Source organism: Zalophus californianus, chromosome 2 (genome assembly GCF_009762305.2).
Source record: "Zalophus californianus isolate mZalCal1 chromosome 2, mZalCal1.pri.v2, whole genome shotgun sequence".
Lineage (NCBI taxonomy): Eukaryota > Metazoa > Chordata > Mammalia > Carnivora > Otariidae > Zalophus > Zalophus californianus.
The window spans coordinates 82,623,821-82,641,863 of NC_045596.1; positions in this window are offsets into that span (position 1 = coordinate 82,623,821).

Here is an 18,043-nt window from a genome sequence, read left to right on the forward strand (position 1 = left end):
TCTTGACACATGATTTGGCTCTCAGTTCCTCCCAGGGTACTGTATCAGTTTCAGTGTTATTAGCTTGTAGAAGGGAGAGGAAACTAAAATATGTAAAGTAAATTCCAATGCCACTTGTATGTGTATATTAATTTTGTATTTATCGCTATGTACCGAGAAGGATTTTGACACATATTTTACGTCAGCTCGTGACAGAGGGCAGAAGGTTTTGTTTTCGCTGTGGTACCTTTTGTTGTGCTAATGTTACATCTCAGCATTCTCATTTACCTACTGTGAATACAACACTTTTTTTAAATGACTCAAATGCCTAAATTATCACATTCTAATTTACCAATATGTCTAGTAAGATGTTTTGAAATGTGGTGATACACCATTTGAATCAAAATTGAAGGAAAGGCCAGGAAGTATTTTTCTTCAAATGGATTCCAGCATGACTGGAGGGGGTCTGCCGGTCTGAGTTCTGGCCCCAGCTCCACACTGAAGCCATAGCTTCCTTGGCTGAGTGTGAGTTTATACATCTCTAAACAAAGTGGGGGCTCAAATGACATCTCCCCCATCCATAATTCTACAAACCGGAACGTTGAAGCAAGAGCCCCTCCTCCAGTTTTGTAATTAATAAAATACAGGAAAAATATTTTCAAATAATTTTTGACTTGCTTTATATTTTTTTATCTTTTTATTTTACAAATACAAAAAGAAGAAAGAAGATATAATTACTATTTCCTCAATAATGCTGGAATTAATGGGAAATAAAATGTTGAAAATGGAGTTCTATCATCTCTGAGCTAGTCTAATAAGAATATAATTGTAGAGCAATTTTTCTGAACGTTTTTTAGGTCATTGACTACTTTCAGGATCTCCTAAGGGTTGTCTATGATATCAGGGGCCCACAAACTAAGGGATCTATATACTTAGGTTAAAAATTCCTTTTTCCAACATACAAATAATTTATAAGGGAAATTTCTAAGTAAGTTTCCATTTTGAATCTTTCTCCAATAGTCTTTTCTTATAACTGTTACATATTTAACATGGACTTTGTGTGAAAATAGGGGTTAAATCCCAGTTCTATTCTACTTACCTGAGTGAGCTTAATCAAGTTACTTGATTCCTTGTGTCTCAATCTTAATCTTCATCTTCATCTTCAAAATAGAATGAACATTTTGCTATTATTAGGTAAATGAGATAATATATGGAAAATGGTTCTGGATACTGTAAAGGTTTTATCTAAGGTGGTTGCTGTTTGTTAGCACCTGACACAATGCCTGACCAAGTAAGTGCTCAATAAATATTTGATCAAATAAATAGATGTTTGAATGAATAAATGTTAACCATTTATTTTCACATTCTCTGTTGAGATTCAGATTGTGGCCATTTGAACTTTTGTTAAAATCTAGGTTTTCCACTAAAAGTTGTTTTTTTTCTTAGTTACCTATGAGTTAAAATCCATTGTGTTAAAAGATGCTAATGGATGTGTAGTACTATAATTCTTTAAAATCCTGAAGTAGCTGTAGTTCAGATTCTTTGGGTCAGTATAATAATTTAATGTGTTGTTATGAAAGCACCTAGCAGAAACACACAATAGCCTCAAAATAAAAGCAGTTCCCTTCTTCTTTCCTTTCTTCTCTTCTCTGGAGAAGTTCACTGTTTAGTGATTGCATCTGTTAGGAAAGTCTAATGCACACTGTGGTAAAAAAAAAAACAAACTCCAAAATCTGTGCCTTAAACGACTAACGTTGCTTTCTTCCTCGTGGTATACGTCCACCACAGGTCTCGTAGGAGCTCTGTTCCTTGTAATTATTCATGGGCTCAGGCTAATAGTGTAGGTATCATCGCAAACATTCCCAGTTGCTGTACCAGAAGGATATGGTTCTGGAGAGTCTCATGTTAACAACTCGATGTGCCAGCCTGGGAATGACAAATCTCATCTGCTCACACCTCATTGGCCAGAACTAGTCACATGGCCCCATTTAATCACAGACGGACTAGGAAGTACAATCCTACCATGTCTGCCAAATGTGGAGATCTGGAAATACTTGGCAAGCTGCACTAAGGACTGCCATAGTAGAGGCATAAACTACAATTGTTTTGGATCACCTCAACCTACCTTAATTCATTCAGTCACAGAAATCTTGCTTCAAGCCAATCAAAATCTTCCCCATGTTTATTCTGAGGAGACAGAGAAGCAAGAAATTGGGAAGAGAGATGGTTAGGAAAAATGGAAAAAGGGAGAGGAGAGAAAAGAAGGATAAACAGAAACAGGAAGGTAGGTAAAGAGCAAATCAAAGAAAATATAATTATTCCAGAATATTCATCATCAACGAAAGGGTACACATAGCTATAGCATTTTTAGACTCCAACTTCTCTTAGAAAGTTCCAGAATTCCTAGGATTCTTAGATTCTTCTGTTTGCTGTTTCCTTATCCAACAGCAAAAATTGATATTTGAACATTTAGCCGTTTTCAAAGTGATTTTACTGACATCGTCCCACAGGATAATTATTATCCCCATTTTATAAACGCCAAGCCTGAAGTCCTGAGAGGTGAATGAGAAACCTCCACTGGCAAAGGATTTCGTGCTGAGGTTGGCCTTGGAGTAGAGGAGTGCAGATGGGAAAGGTAGGAGAAAGTAGAGTGAAAAGAAATAAAAGGGAAAAGGTATGGTTCTAAGAAACTGACCCAAGAATGAGAAAGCCCTGACACCTAGGTTGGTATATAAAGTAACAGAGGGGTTTGGGGTTGTGAGTTCTCTGATCTTTTGCACTTTGGATGACATTCTAGATCATTTCAAAGCCATAACAATAATCAGAGCAAGTGGTCAAAGATGGTGAGGTATGAAGGAAATTTTCCCAGGACTTGTTCTGAATCCAGGGTACAGGACAGCAAGCTGTGACAGAGCCACCTGTCCAAACACCCAGCTGGGTGAGCCCTGGGAGCCAAGGTGTTGAAGGAGGACTTCCACCTGTGGCCTTGTTTACTGCCAGGAGAAGCAGATGGCACTTGCTGGACATAGATGCTGGATAGCCTGGGATACCTACGCACAACGAACAGTGTGGCGTGTTCATTATTCCTCCCGGGGTTGCAGGCACTCTGGCCAGGCCCCCAAAACTCCCAAATCAGGAAACAAATTTTCTGAGGTTCAGTGCAGTGTTTCCAGTGCATAGAAGGCTCTTAATTCCCCCATATATGTTTTCTAAAAATGTATTTTATTTTTGTACCTCCACTTTTTCTAAAAGGATTTCCTTAGAATCCTCAAATATTTAAGTATTTGAAGTGAACTAGCATTTTCCAAGTGAATTTTTTTCCTAGAAGAAAACTTATCCCATACTGTTTAGTAGTAAAAAGAAATAAGCTATCAAATCATGAAAAGGCATGGAAGAAACTTAAATGCTTTTTCTGAAATGAAAGAAGGCAATCTGAAAAGGCTCTGTACTGTAAAATTCCAACTGTATGACGTTCTGGAAGAGGCGAAACGATAGAGACAATACAAAGATCAGTGGTTGCGAGGGATTGAGTAGGGGGAGGAATAGGCAGAGCACAGAGGACTTTAAGGGTAATGCATGAAGTATCTATGTCAATTATACCTGATGTATCTATGTCAAACCCATAGAACGTACAACACCAGGAGTGAACCCTAAGGTAAACTATGAACTTTGGGTGACTCCAGCGTGTCAGTGTAGGTTCATCCTTGGTACCAAATGTGTCGCTCTGGTGAGTGATGTTGATGGTAGGGGAGGCTACGCGTGGTTGGGTGGGGGTACAGAGAAAATCTCTGTATCTCCCTCCCAATTTTATTATAAACCTAAAACTGCTCCAAAAAGTATCTTAAATAAAAAGGAAAAGAAGAAGAAAACTTTTCTCTGGGAAGAAGTTTTAGGGAGTTGGTCCCCTGACAAACATCCAACGAGCCAGTTATTGCGTGGAACTTTAAAAGTTGAAAAAACAATGATTATTTTACAGGTTTGTTAACCTGGTAGCATTGTCAATGTGTTTTCACAGAATTCTGGGAGGGGTGGAAAGGATGGAAAGAGCCTTCCTGCGAGTCTCCCACAGGGAGAGTCTCTGTGAATATTTCCCCTTGAACTGTGTTGCTAATTTGGCCCTGGGCTGAGCCCCAATGTGCTGGCATAGCCCATGGGAGGGGGTTCCTGTTCCATTTCTCCTCCCGACCCCATCTCTTCTCCTGCTGCTTCTACTGAGGGCCCTGCCTCAGGTTGGCAAATCCTGTTTGTAGCTGCCAGAAAATCACACTTTTCCCACCTGCCTCGGATGCCACCCACAGGCCTGCCATATGCTGCTGGATCCAGGGAAGGGTCTCCGCTTAGAACTATGGAACACACATTCTCTGAAAATTCCATTGCCCAATGTTCATGGAGCAAATCAAACTGGGTGGGGGAGGTTTTCGAAATTCTCTGCTCACCTCCCGGCCCCAGAAAAGGAGCAGATGGACAGTCATTTAAAATGTCAGTGTTGTATTCTGGTCATTTTCCTCAGAGCAGAAGAGTTCTCTTGGCTGCAATACCATAAGACACTATATATGGGCCTGGGACCCAAAGTAGAAGCACCTATTTTAAATATTTTTTTTATTTTTTATTTTTATTTATTTATTTGACAGAAAGATACACAGTGAGAGAGGGAACACAAGCAGGGGGAGTGGGAGACAGAGAAGCAGACTCCCCGCTGAGCAAGGAGCCCGATGCAGGTCTCGATCCCAGGACCCTGAGATCATGACCTGAGCCGAAGGCAGACGCTTAACGACTGAGCCACGAGGATCCCCTAGAAGCACCTATTTTAAATTCTGCTGGATATTTTTTGTAGATGGCAAAACATTGCTGGACCTTGCTACTCGGAGTGTGATCCTGGAACTAACACCAGAGGCATTACCCACTAGCTTATCGGAAATGTGGAATCTGAAGCCCTAGCCCAGATTTCCTGAATCAGAATCTTTTTTTTAGCAACATCTTCAGGTGATTTATATACACGTAGAAATTTGAGAATGCTCTGAGACACCTCTATATCTTTGGGAATATATGGGACAATTGAAAGGACAAAGGGTTTGAAATCGAAAGATGCACTCCCATGCTTGGTGAGGGTGATGATATAGTCATAGTTAACTTCCCCTGTTGAGAGAGAGAATGGAAAACAAAGCAGGAGCAGGAGAAAGGGGGTCTCGGGTATATTACCCAGTCATTCTCAGAGCCGATCCTCCTCATGTTGAAGGCAGTTAAATGTTCTTAAGACTTAGATTCCAATTTAATTGAATTGAATGCAATTAACGGACACTTATATTGCACTCACTATGTGCCAGGGACAGTTCTAAGCATTTTACAAATATTTACTCATACAATCCTTATAACAAACCTGTGAGGCAGTATTATCCCCATTTTACAGAGGAGGCAACTGAGACCCAGGGAGGTTACATAATTTGCCCCAGGCCACACAGTCAGGAAATAGCAAAACCAAGATTCAAACCATATTAGTCTGGTTAACACTGGGTCTTCATAAGGTCAGTTGTTTTTCAAATGACAGAGAGAACTGAAACCTGAATCCAGTCATTTCAACTTAACGTATTTTGAAGTCCTAGGTTATGTACTTAAAATGAGTGCCACTTTTGCTTTCTATTCTGTCATATATCCATGTTTGTTTTAACATAAGGAAGTATTCCTTTATTTACCTTCTGCTGGATAAAACTGAAGTTTTCTAGCATGTACTAGGTGACCGTTCTTGAAAAACAGACTTAAAGCTTTCTGAGTACCATCCACAGCTAACTACAGCCACACGGCCAGGTTCTACTCCAATAATATAACATCCTGAAGTTTCTCTTAGGCTGAAGAAAAGGTTCCATTGGAAATCACAGGTCTTTATGTTAGAATGTAGCTAAGATTAATTCCAGTTTGGTGGAGCTGGTTCTAACTGGGAAAAGGTTGCAAAAGAAATTATTCTTAGTTGACATTGTTTTTATTGTTCATATAATTCACAAGCTGTTACTTTATACCTGCAGTATTCTTACAAATCCCATTTAGCAGTTAATAGTTTTCAAAGACAAAAAATAAGTTGACACATTATGGTGCCACCCATTCAGATAAAATTTTAATTATCATTAATCCAGTGTTTTTCAAATATTTGATATAAACCTCAGATAGAGGCAAAAGAAAAAAATGGCTGTTGTCAAAGATTACAGACCTCTTCATGGGTCATTTTTCTTCTTCAATAGAAAAATGTGCACGTATTTTCCAGGTACTTTCTTATAAATACAGGTATCATGAAACAGTTTGTTTTGCTAATAACATACTCCACTTGTAAATACTACCCACAGCTAAGTATATAAAAATTTCTTAGTCAATATCAGAAAAATAGTTGAAGATTGGGAGGATACTACAGAAAGAGCAAGACTACTGGATGAATTCATTTCTACGGGTATGAATTCCTTGGCCTTGCAAACGTTAGAGAAAAATCGAAATCCCATCCATATATATATATATATATATATATATATATATATATATATATATACAAAGTGATCCTACAACAGGGAGTGGGTGCTAGATGTGTAAATAAGTTTAAGAACAAAAATAAGAGGGAAATCTCCCTCTTTCATCCAGGCAACCTAGAGCAACTTTAGCCTGCTGGTTAAAAGTATGAACTCAGGTTCACCCGACCCTGCTGGGTGATTGATTTTGCCACCTACTAGTTGTGTCTTCATAGGATTGTCTGAAGATGAAACAAGAGATGCTTGTAAAACAATAAACACAAAACTACCCTGTGGTAGGGGCTCAGTAAATGTTGCTTAAAAGGCTGTGTGATTTTTCCTGGATTTATAAAATGATACTCCCCATTTCCCAGCCACTCAAACATACAAAAGCCTAACAAAAGATTTATTGACTCACAGTCGTTACTTTCACTGAGAAACCAATTTGACAAGGAGAGTCTCAGTGAAAAACAGTTTCATGCCACCTAATGTGCCATAGAACTTCTACAGAGAAAACATAGTAAGAACCTTTGGCCACTGGTAGGGAATATGTCATTATTATCCCCTTCATTTAGCCAACAAATCTGTATGGTGCACTCATGTCCATACCAGCTCACTACGGTCTGTAGAGCATATAAAGATTCATGGCTCCTGATTTCTAAGACTCAACATCTTTGGGAAGATAAACGATGTAAAAGAAAAAAAGAAAAATTTGCAATTCAGGACTTTATATGCCAATTGTTAGAGATGTATGTCTGTGAATGTTCTTAAGAAGGTGAGATTCCATTCAACGAGGCCAATGGGAACAGCTTCAAAGGGAGGCAGAACAGAGCTGGGCTGGGCTTCCCAATAAAGGAATCCAAATCTCTCACCACAACCCACCAGCCCCCACTCCGTTTGGCTGCTACCCCTCTGCCCTTATCTGGAATCACCCTCCCTGAGCTCACACTGGTCCTACCCTCTGCCCTCTTTTCTATGCCTCATCTCTTACCAAGTTTGCTCAGCCTCAGGACCTTTGTATTGGCTGTCATTCCTCCTGGAATGTTTGACCCCAAGTTCTTGATACAGATACGTCCTTTTAGTCGGGTGTCAGGCCAAGTGTCTGCTCAACTCAATTCTCTCTCCTCTTTACTAGTTGGCTTTCTCTGCTTCTTCATGATTTCTACTCATCGTGATAATGTCTAGCTTGTGGCTGGATTTGGTTTGATATGGTTCCAGCTTTGGCTTGACATGATCCTCATTCCAGCCACAAATTGACTTAATCTCCATGTCTTTTGGCTTAAATTCTCAAAACAGGCCTTCCTATTTGACATCAGACTATGCGCTTCCTGGTCCAGTTGTTCATAGTCATGGGTAAGGGTTATGGTTGGATAGATTATAAAAGAATGTATAAGGAGGGGAAGTGATAAATCTTGTCTGATACTCTTGTCTCCTGAAGTATTTTCCTGACTTTATTATTAAACTATTTTATTAATTGTATAGTTTTGAAGTGTGTTATTTTGGGTTTCTAAATATTCAAATTTGTCATCCAAAAATAGTAATTTTGTTTTCTTTGTGTGTTTCTTTTTTAAAAGATTTTATTTATTTATTTGAGAGAGAGTGAGCACAAATGGGGGAAGGGGCAAAGGGAGAGGCAGAAGCAGGCTCCCCGCTGAGTAGGGAGCCCAGTGCAAGGCTTGATCCCAGGACCCTAGGATCATGAGCCGAAGTCAGACACTTAACCAACTGAGGCACCCAGGCGCTCCACTCTTTGTGTTTCTTAATCAACCAACTGGTGGATAAATAATAATACTGTGCCCCTGGATCTGTTACGATGCTTAAATAAATTAATACATGTGAAGCACTTAGAACAGTACTTAGCACAGAGCAAACAATAAATATTGACTACTGTTATTATTATTATTATTATTAATTTTCATGGCATGTTCTTTTGTAGGACTTTAAAACTTGGAATAAAATGTGAGAGGTTGATAGACTAAAGATAGCAAGTATGAGAAGCTATCAGAAATATGAAAATATAAGAGATGATAGTATTTTTAAATGTTAAATTATGAGCAGGTGATTTGGTTAGAAAGACTGAAAGAAATATTATATTTAAAAACTGACTTTACATGTTTTCACTGGGCAATATTTTTCAGGAAGATATCTGCTTTCTTTCCTACTTCTTTTGACCATTATGACCAACATTCACTAAGGACCTACTACTTGCCAGGCCTTAATCCACATGATAAGCATCTTAGATTGTGTTCCCCAGAGTGGATCCTGAGATAAGGATATGAGTGTAAATAGTTTTTCATTTGAGTGATTCCAGAAAGCATCGTTAAGGGCATGGGAAAGTGAAATAGGGAAGGAAAGAAGGCTGTAAAAGGGGTTACTGTATAGATTACTACTCTGAGGATCAAAGCCCAATCCCACCAGGAACTCTGGGACTCAGTCTGTCTCAGAGTCACTCCAACGGGGGGACAAGGTTACTGTTCCTGGAAGGTGCTACATCAGGGACACTTGCAGCCTATCTAGCATGTAGACTGGCAGACTCTGGTCACCAGAGAAAGCCAAAGGCCAAGAGTCAAACATGCTGACTTTTGGAAGTGCTCAGATGGGCATGCAGAGAAGATATGGACAGGAAAAGAATAGCATAGCTACAATAGAGATTCAAAGATGGCTTCTCTCTTCAAGACACTCTAAGCTCTGTAGAGAAATTAAAAACAAAACAAACAAACAAAAAAAAACCTCAATGAAGTATCTAATTGCATGTGACATGTTTTTCTGCTGAGTATTTAATAAATTGCCTAGGCACTTTTATAAGCTTACAATTAAAAAGCAAACTTTTTTTTAGGGATGACTGGGCGGCTCAGTCAGTTAAGCATCCAACTCTTGATTTTGGCTCAGGTCATGATCTCAGGTTCATGAGATCGAATCCCACCTCAGGTTCTGCCCTGGGCGTGGAGACCGCTTGGTATTCTCTTTCTCTCCCTCTCCATCTGCCCCTCCTCCTCCATGCAAGCACTCTCTCTCTCTCTCTCTCTCAAATAAATAATAATAATTTAAAAAAGTCAACTGTGAAAAATAGCTACATGAGCAGTTTACTGACAGTCTATGGGCTAAGGTTATATAAAATTTGTTAAGATGAAATTGATTTTATTGCAAATTCATAACCATTGCAAATGTTAGCTGTCTCTCATAGTTGTTTTGATGGTTCAGTTAAAGAAGATAAACAAGATATGAAATACTTAAAACAGTGCCTAACACATGTAATCAGTCAATATATGTTTATAAAATATAAGCTCCATATATATTCATAGTTAAAATAACAAAATAGTAAAAATGAAATAATACATATAAGCTATATATGGTAAGATGTATCATTACTCAAACATATTTGCTGACCCGTCCTCATAAGGCGATCAAACTCCAGACTTGACTACACAATTGTTTCGATCAATGAAATGTGAGTGGAACTAACATGAAACACTTTCAAAAAATGGTTTAAGAGACATCATTTGCGGGGCGGCTGGGTGGCTCAATCGTTAAGCATCTGCCTTCGTCTCAGGTCATGATCTCAGGGTCCTGGGATCGAGCCCCACATCGTGCTCCCTGCTCGGTGGGAAGCCTGCTTCCTCCTCTCCCACTCCCCCTGCTTGTGTTCCCCCTCTCACTGTGTTTCTCTCTGTCAAATAAATAAAATCTTTTTTTAAAAAGAGAGAGAGACATCATTTGGTCCAACATTGTTCTTTTCTAAGGCAAGACCAGCATATCCCAGGTTGATGTTTCTCTTTCATCTTCAGTCTCCAGATGAAGACAAAACAGGGCATCAAGCTTACTCATAATGGTCATGTAACCTGAACAAGAAATAATCCTGTTATTGAAAGCCACTAAAACTTAGGGGATGTTTATTATTGTTTATTACCACAACATAATGCAGCCTAAGCTGACTGAGAGAACACGGATAAAAAAAAGTATGTGCATAAGTACATATTCTAAATTCTCTGAATACAAAGGGAAGTTAGAAATCATCTAGTCAAACCAGGAGGTTGTAATGTCTCTGGAGAAGGAAAAGCAAGTAGCTATAGGCATAACGTTTAAAGCAGTAGTTCTCAAAACTATCTAAACTAATGTCCTATATTTGGAAAAATTACTTCTTTAATACACTGAAATGAAATTCATATGTTATGTATTTATAGGTCTGATTCTGCTTTTTGTTTGTTCATTCATTTGTTTTTTTTTTAGATTCCACATGTGAGTGAAACAAAAAGCAGAACCAGACCTATAAATACAGAGAAGAAACTGAAGGTTGCCAGAGAGAAGGGGGTAAGGGATGGGCAAAATGGGTGAAGGAGAGCAGGAGATACAGACTTCCAGTTATGGAATGAGTAGGTCACAGGAATAAAAGATACAGCATAGGACATATAGTCAGTGCTATTGTAATAGCGCTGTATGGTGACAGATGGTAGCTGCACTTGCGGTGAGCAGAGCCTAAGGTAAAGAGATCTTGAATCTCTATGTTGTACACCTGAGACTAATGTAACATTGTGTGTCAACTATATATGATATGAGTGTACCTGCTACCCTTAGTCTATCAAGCTCTCACATTTTATTCCAAACATTATGACCCAATAACACACATAACATTTAAAAAATCCTAAACAGTATTCTATTACAAAAAGGAGAAATAAAAGGAAACTGATTTATAAAGTAAAATATATTTCAGTGTTATTATAATTAAATAACATGTGTTTTGGGGCACCTGGGTGGCTCAGTCATTAAGTGTCTGCCTTCAGCTCAGGTCATGATCCTGGAATCCTGGGATCAAGTCCCACCTCCGGCTTCCTACTCAGCGGGGAGCCTGCTTCTCCCTCTGCCCCTCCCCCTCCACTCACGCTCTCTCTCTCTCTCAAATAAATAAAATCTTTTTAAAAAAATGTATTTCAATAAGTAAGTATATAGACATGACTATACTTGAAGACACCTACATAATACAAAAGAAGTATAGGAAAATATGTTTAGAGATCCAAGAAGCTACTGGAATAAAAAAATAGTGGTGAGACATAAAGTAACAGAGCAGACTTGTTTACTTGATAAAGAGAAAAATAACCTTAATTGAGGTAGTAATAACAAGATAAGACAAATTATAGGCCGTGCAAAGGAGAAAATGCAGAAATACAATATTTTTTATAAATAATCTGGGCCATACTTGTAACTCTTATGTCAAAATAATATACTTCTCTCATAACATGTTATGGATATTTAAAAAAAAAAGTACCTCAGAAAATGCATCTATTTTATAATCTCAATACATATCAATAATTATATAGACAAATAAATTTATTGTATGCAAAAAGACCTTAGGCAGACTTAGGAATACTACTCAGCAATAAAAATGAATGAACTATTGATATATGCAACAACTTAGTTGAAATTGTAAGGCATTATCCAAAGTGAAAGAAGCCAGTATCAAAAAGTTATATACTGTGTGATTTCATTTATTTATTTATTTATTTATTTATTTATTTATTTATTTATTTTTAAATATTTTATTTATTTATTTGAGAGAGAGAGAGAGAAGTAGAACACAGAGGGAGAAGCACACTCCCCATTGAGAGAGAGCCTGATGTGGGGCTCTATCCCAGGACCCTGAGATGGTGATCTGAGCCGAAGGCAGATGCTTAACCGACTAAGCCACCCAGGTGCCCCTGTGTGATTTCATTTATATAACATTCTTTAAAAAGACAAAAACTGAACTTAGTGGAGAACAGATCACTCATTGTCAGGGATTTGGAATGGGAGAAGCATGTGAGCACAAAGGAGCAGGCTGAGGTAGTTTTTTTGAGAAATAAAACTATTCTTTGCCCTGGTTGTGGTGGTGGTCACATGGAATCTATACATGTGCTAAAACTCAGATGTGTATGAGAGAGATGGCTCTGGGCTGGGGGGCTAGAGACCCAGGAGAGTCAATGGTACAGATGAAGTGTGAAGACAGTCTGCTAAAGAAGTCCCTCTTGCTCAGGGAGCCTAGTCTTTTGTTTTATTCAGGCCTTCAACTGACTATGAGGCCCACCCACATTATGGGGAGCAACCTGCTTTACCCAGAGTTCACCATTTAACATGTAAACATTAATCTCATTCAATATCACCGTCCAAGTTGACACATAAAATTAACCATCACAACCATGGAAGCCATATCCTAACAATGGGAAATTGATGATGAAATGGAAAAAAGAAAAAGTAATATAAGAAGTCATGGTCAAGGGGTGCCTGGGTGGCTCAGGCAGTTAAGTGTCTGACTCTTAATTTTAGCTCATGTCATGGTCTCAGAGTCATGAGATCGAGCCCCACGATGGGCTCTATGCTTGGCATGGAGCCTGATTGGAATTCTCTCTCTCCTTCTCCCTCTGCCCTTTCCCCATGTGCTCGCTCTCTCTCTCTCTCTCTAAAAAAAAATAAAAAAGTCATGGTCAAATCAAGAAGTACGCTAATAATAAGTAAACAAATTATTTTGATTTACTTTCACTTTTCTTACCATTTGACTTCAATATTTAAAGAGTATGTGATGGAAGAAAAACAATTTTTAAAACAGACTTTATTAATGAAATTTAGTGGTATTTCTATATTTTGTCTGTTCATGCATTTAATAATGCTAATTCTAAGTCAGTCTGTTAAGGAACTCTCAAATTCTCAAATCTCTTTCATTCCAGGTAGTCCTTGCTTTACACAGTACTGTGCTAACTGAAACCCTGCATTCCAGAATTGTGCAAAGTGGGGACTCAGTTCCAAGATGCACAGGTTTCATTTAAAATGGTGCTGTGCAAAGCACATTACTGCTTACAGTAATTCCTAAAGCTGACTTTAGTAAAATTTTGAGCGAATGATTTTTTAAATCATTCGCTCAAAATTACATATTTTCTGTAGTTTCTTTGGTTCCTATTAGTTTTCTCATTGCTGCTTTATATAAAAACTAATAACCCCTGTAAACCTGATTCTCATGGTAATAGGAACAGGAGAATTATCAGGAGACACCATTGCCTTTAAAATAAACAAAATAAACTAGCTTGGGGCACGTGGGTGGCTCAGTCGGTTAAGCGTCTGCCTTCAGCTCAGGTCATGATCCCAGGGTCCTGGGATCGAGCCCTGCATCAGGCTCCCTGCTTAGTGGAGAGTCTGCTTCTCCCTTTCTCTCTCCCTCTGCCTCTCCCCCTGCTTGTGCTTGCTCTTCTTCTCTCAAATAAATAAAATCTTTAAAATAAATAAAATAAATAAAATAAAATAAACTAGCTCTAGGACAGATAGAGGGTGAAAACTACGTCCTTGAAGTCATACAGTAAGTGTGCCATGTGATTCAGCTCATGGGTGATAGATACACTGCTGTTTTGTTTATTTTAAAATTTTGTGTCTAAACTAAACTTTCATAATACATCGCCAAGACAGTGTGGTTGTGATTCATGTAAGTGTTTGGTATCCACTAAAATGACAATTTACTGCTTCAGTTATGCTTTTCATAACATCATTCATTTTGGATCATTCAATTAGTAAAGACAGTGGGGTCCTTGATTATAAGACACTGTCACTATTTCTGGGAAACATAAAGGAATGTGCTTCTCAATGACTGTTTATCACTTGATAATTACAGAGCCCTTGCAACTATTCTCTATATTTCAAGAACTCCTATTTTTTTTTCCTCAGGATCCAGCAGTTCTTTGTTTTAATTTATTTTCCTCTTAAATACCTCCTGCTATTTAAGCAATAATTCCTTCTAAATCAATTGTTAGATGCAGTTAATGACCGGTTGGTTAATTAATAGCTCAAAGCAAAGCTGAGGGTGTTCCCTGTTCTAACAAACCAGCAGACTCTAACTGGGGCATTATTGTTAACGTACCCTGTAATCACCAGCTTCTCACAGCCTCACTGCCACAGAGTATTTTATTTTAACTTCAAGGGATGAGGTGAATGGGGAAGGGGTGACAGCATTATAAAATCAATCATAACGATGTACATATTTTTAAATTATCTGCACATCCAGTTGGATCCATATTTCCGTAGGCTTCACCACCAGGCAGGGGGTGAAGGATTGGCTTGCGCAGGTTAGGACTCCCTTTCACCCCCGGGGCTCTGAGCCCAGGGGAAGTGCAAGAGCCTCACGGCCTGAAACTCTCCCGTCCCAAAGCTGTGCTCCTAATCGCTGCACTCACTGGCAGTGAGAGGAGAGAGACTGTGCAGCACATTCTCTGCCTGATAAACATATGGTTTACCAGCAACACCTTTTGCATTGCTAATAGAGAGGAAGGAGACGTGCTTGATAATTAGCGCAAGGAGCGAAACATCAAGAGTCCTCGGTTCTATTCCTAACACCTTCTGCCTTGTTCTGTGTGATTGCAGGGAAGTAATTAGCAAGTGTGTGCTTCTTGTGCTAATAATTCTCACAATCAACAGAAATTAAGAGACGTCGAGTATTCACCAAGACCAGAAAAGCATCTAGAGGTGCTATAAGGCCCTAGAGTTTTGCCTTCTCTAGAAATACATTTATGAACATGTTGCCCGAGAATGAGTGTCAGGCAGATATTTTGTGTTACTAGAGTAAGGCTTTGATTTTTCTAGGCCCTCCTTTTCGCCATCAACTCCTTGAGAGGGTATTGGCAAGATGGCTTTGATTATGTCATCTGATCCTCTCTGTGTATTTCCAAGACATTAAGATAAGCAACAGTAAATAATACTATGGAGGGTTAGGATGTGAATATTAGTTAATCTTTTTCCTTCTAGAGTTCCATGGAATAGATGATTGCTGGATGAAACAGGATATTACCGTGGAATCCTAAATCTCATACCCCGACTTAAAAGACTTGCTGACCACACAGTGACGTGGGCTTTTTTAGATGACAATGGAGGTGGAGACAATGGTGGAGCTAGATGCAGGAAGGAAAAGCAGGGCTCTTCATGGATAGGAAAGACTCTGAAAGGGAAGAGCCATGGAAGATACACCAACGTTGAAGGAAAAAAAGATGAACATGAAAGATATTGTCAAGCGCGAGGCTGGTGAAGTTCACAGTGATGCACTTACTCACATGGGAACCACAAATAATGCTTTTGGTTGAGTTACAGAGGAAATGAGAGCCAGAGCTCATGTCCTCTGCTCTGTGACAGGATCTCAAGATTGGTTTGCAAGCTCTTGCTTAGATTGTTATTAAAGTTTACCCACTGCAGCTCCAGTTTATCTATATTTTATTATTTTCATGATTTCCAAAATTTCATTGTTCATTGAAACTGCCCCAGATTGCCAGAATAAGCAAAACACATCCATTATGATAATAAATTTCCAACAGCCTCCCAGTCTACAGAGATGATTAACAACATAAAAGATTAAAATATCCACAGAAATAACTTTTTAGCTAAACTGAATCTCCAAGCAGATTGCCCTCCCATGAGACTCTCTATAATGGTCTAAACTTCTAAATATGATGTTCTCATCAGAGATATAATGGATATTTTTCACTCTGAATCAATATAAAGAGCCTTCTTGGATTTAGGGAGAACAGATTTATTCTGTTCTCCCTCACGATTCTATTTAATCGTGAGAGTAAATCTGCCTGGTTAGTGTTAGTACATACATCTTATTGTGCATACCGAAGACACTAAGGTTCCAGCACAGAACCAGTTTCAAGCACAGGTCTGGCCTTCTCCACCACCATTCTATCCAAAACAGCCCCGATCTTTGAATCTCACGTCAATCTCTAAATCAGAGATTGTGTTATTTCCAATGATATCCTTTCCTTGCTGCTCGCTTTCACTCTCTATCTCTCTCTCTCAAGAGAAACATAAAACAAAAAGTTAAGAGGTAGCTCTGATTTCTGAAGCTAATTAAGTAGATTGAACTGAGTGCCTAGAGTAGTGCCTAAATGCTTTTTTAGATGACAATGGAGGAGGAGACAATGGTGGAGCTAGATGCAGGAAGGAAAAGCAGGGCTCTTCGTGGATAGGAAAGACTCTAAAAGGGAAGAGCCATGGAAGATACACCAACGTTGAAGGAAAAAAAGATGAACATGAAAGATATTGTCAAGCGCGAGGCTGGTGAAGTTCAGCCCTCAGAGTGTGTTATTTCCAATGGTAACACAATCATCCTTTTCACCTTTCAAGTTCCATTCTTGTACCACATTTGCTTTACGTTTTCCTAAAATGTATTTCCAACCATGGAATTATCTGAAAAAAAAGAAAAGAAAAAGGAATGTAAGGTCATTTTTGCCTTCTGAAGTCTCTTGATTAAAATTATATGGCTGACCCAAGACCAGAATTCCTTACCTCAAAGCTCATTTTCATGACTGAATGAAAACCTGTGGACAAGTAAATGGAAAATGTGCATGCTCAGGACATGGACCATGGGAGCACTCAAGACTTTTTTTTTTTTTTCCCACTATGTGGAACAGGTTTTTTTGAGAATCAACCATGGGCAAGTGTACCTTACAGATGCCCTATAGGAGTGCTCAGTCTTGTAGTCCAACTGAAGGAATACTAAACAGTTCATGAGTAAGCACAATATAATAATGGGACAGTCAATAGTAACCTCTGGGACTCCCAAATGATCTTTACAATAATTATAGGTGTGGTTCTAGATTCAACATTACTTCCACATTTGTCAAAGCAAGGGAAACAAAATCCCTGTGCGTGCCCTACTTGTATCAAATGCAAAGTTTCTTTTAAATTGGTTTTTTTTTTTTTTTGTTCAGGTCCACCACCTAGAACTCTCAGCTTTAAGACTGGCTGCTATGTAAGTCTGTCACAGCTATTAATTAGTTATGGATTGAAAAGTGAAGCATAATCTGTGATCCTATGAATCTAGGACCACCTCATGGCAGATCACACAGCAATATTTCAGTCAGTTGGGCTTTATTTACTTTGTGTAAGAATGTAAGAAGAAATAAGCCATGCACAATAAATTTATTTCTCACACACAACCGAATGAACATATTTGGCTTTTAAACCAGACTAATTATTCACACGGTTTGGCAAATATTCAAAATACTGCAGGAGTGAGAACTAATGCAGTAAAAATAATTTTCACACATTTTCATTTTGCGAAAATTGTCCTTCCAATTCCCGTCCTAAGTGTTTACTTTTCAGTTCATTAGAAAATGTTTAATCTGCACCAAACTGTATTCAAAGCAGTATATTTTCTGTCCCATCACATTCCCTCATTGGCGAATAACAATCCAAGAAGGTGTTGCTGAAAAGTTAACGGAAGTCACTTGGGGACAACACTTCGTTTTGAAAGTTTCCAGTGTGCAGAAGAGGAACTTCAGCTATGACTCAGCTTCAGAAAAGGAACTGGGAAGTCAGGCCTCCATTTTGCGAAGGACTTCTGATTAAAGAAGTGGATTGTCCGGCCTGAGTTTGAGTCTTGAGGACAGTTTAAAGAGCACATGTCATTAAGGTGAGCCATCAAGTGGGAGAAATACGCAGCTTTTTTTTTTTTTTTTCATAGTCTACATTTATATTTGACTAGCAGTGAGTGCTCCAGTAAGTGTGGGAAGAAAATGGAGGGTGGAGCTCAGGATAAACTATGTCATAAACACTACTCTAGGCATTCAGTTCAATCT